This window comes from Dromiciops gliroides, chromosome 1 (assembly GCF_019393635.1).
Source record: "Dromiciops gliroides isolate mDroGli1 chromosome 1, mDroGli1.pri, whole genome shotgun sequence".
NCBI classification, from domain to species: Eukaryota; Metazoa; Chordata; class Mammalia; order Microbiotheria; family Microbiotheriidae; genus Dromiciops; species Dromiciops gliroides.
In genome coordinates this window covers 465,259,384-465,261,529 of record NC_057861.1, presented here as the reverse complement: position 1 = coordinate 465,261,529, position 2,146 = coordinate 465,259,384, and the positions used below count along the sequence as shown (strand labels likewise).

General features: G+C 39.0%; 1 pseudogene; it reads left to right on the top strand.

Annotated features, from left to right (window-relative positions):
• Positions 1-969: 969 nt before the first annotated feature.
• Positions 970-1,488, top strand: LOC122735659 (annotated as a pseudogene).
• Positions 1,489-2,146: the final 658 nt, after the last annotated feature.

The window sequence follows — 2,146 nt, the reverse complement described above, 5'->3', positions numbered from 1 at the left end:
TTATACAGTACATTTTACTTTGCATCAGCCCATGTAAGTCCTTCCAGGTTTTTCTGATAGCATCCTGCTCATCATTTCTTGTGGCACAGTAGCATTCCATCATAATCTCACCCTACAATTTGTTCAGCTGTTCCCCAGTCGATGGGCATCTCCTCAATTTTGAAATCAACTTTTACTTTTTATCTCTTTTTGGATACCAAAGTAGTAGTGTGTGATGTTTAAAATCTTAATTGTGGTCGCCAAAAATTAAAAGGCTTCAGTACCAGTCTTTGGGCATTAAACATTTATTAGAACATACAGATATTTACAAAGAGTTCAGAAGGTTATGAAAAAGAAGTCCTACCTAGCCTAGAGTTCCAGTTTGGTTGGGTTCTTCCTGAAGTCCTCCTCCACAAGCCTGTCTTAATCAGGAACTCCTCCTCGAGCTGTTTGTGGAAGCTTTTTTATAGATCTGTAACAGAGGCAGTCCTTACACACTGCTTCAAGGTGATTGGTTGGAGTCATCCAAATCCATTGTCTTTGAAGGTGTTCTCAAGTTGAGTTCACATCCTAGTTTCTGAGAACAATACCTTCTTAAGGGATAGCCAGGTGTGATTACAATCCAATTAACTTGAAGTAGGCTTAATCAGCAGTCAATTACTCTCTCTTGATTCAATCAGTCTTGATTAATCTCCAGGTGGGTCTTTGAGTATCTGCTAAATCCCATTATTTCATCACAAGTGGCATTACTATCTCTTTGGCAGAGTTTCAAACTGCTCTACAGAATGTTTGAATCAATTTACACCTTCACCAAGAGTGCATTGATGTTTCATTTTTCCCATATTCTGTACAACATTTGTCATTTCCCTCTGCTGTCCTATTATCCAATCCTAAAACTATGAGACAATACCCAGAATTGTTTTGAGCTGAATCTCTCCATTCAATATTGAGTTAGAGAGTGTCTGCATGTTAACTGCTAGGAGCAGAGACATGGCCAATAACATCAAGAAGCCAAACCTGGGCTCTGCCCCTCCAAGAAAGAAAATGGGACCCAAAACCCAATTCAAAGAGGACCAGAAACAAGAAATTAGAGAGGCATTTGATCTCCTTGATACACATGGAACTGTGACAATAGATTTTAAGGAGCTTAAGGAGGCCATGAGAGCTCTGAGCTTTGAACCCAAGAAAGAAGATATCAAAACAATGATATTTGACATTGACAGGGAGGAGAGAGGAAAATCAGTTTCAATGACTTCTTGGTTATGATTACTCAAAGAATGTCTGAAAAGAATACCAAAGAAGAAATTCTGAAGGCTTTCAAAGTCTTCAATGATGATGAAACTTGAAAAAATCTCCTTCAAGAACTTAAAATGTGTGGCCAAAGAGGTAGGGAAAAAACACACTGATGAGGAACTGCAGGAAATAATTGATGAAGCTGATTGAGATGAAGATGGAGAAGTCAATGAAAAGGAGTTTCTGTGGATCATGAAAAAGACCAGTCTCTATTGAAGTCAATCTCTTCCCCTTTTGCAGGTACATACAAATAGATCTTCTGGTTATGAAGGTGCCTTGTTTTCATTTTTTAAGGCATCACTGCAGTACATGGAGGCTGATTTTCCCCCTCTAATAAATTATCTAGAAAATTATATTGGCAAATACTTGACTCAGTTGTACATTTTCTAAAGAATTTTAAAGACATAGTTCTGGATGAAATGTCTTATCAATGGATTTTCCAATTTGAATCCCACTAGGCTTAAGGTTGGGGGCCTGAAACTCCTCTCCCTCTACCCTTTTGCCTCATATCTCTTCTTTCATTCATTAATATTACACCAACCCCCAAGCAAAATTCAAGTGTTAAGGGCACCAAAGTGGAAACAAAGAATATCTCCTTTAAGGTGCTGGTTCCCTTATCACCTTACTTCCATCATCTTTTCCCCCCTGCCATGCTCAGGTGTATGATACAGCAGGACCATGGGAGTGGCTTGTAGGCCACCATTCCAGGCCATTTTCCCCTCCCTCTTCCATTCACCCCTTTGATTTTCATTGACTTAGCTCTTTTAAAAAGAAACTATAGAGTGCCAACTTCTTTGTGGTGTCTGGAAGCAGACTGATGTATGTATTTTCTTGTGAAGGGCTTAGAATATTCCATAGTATCATCCTCTCCAGT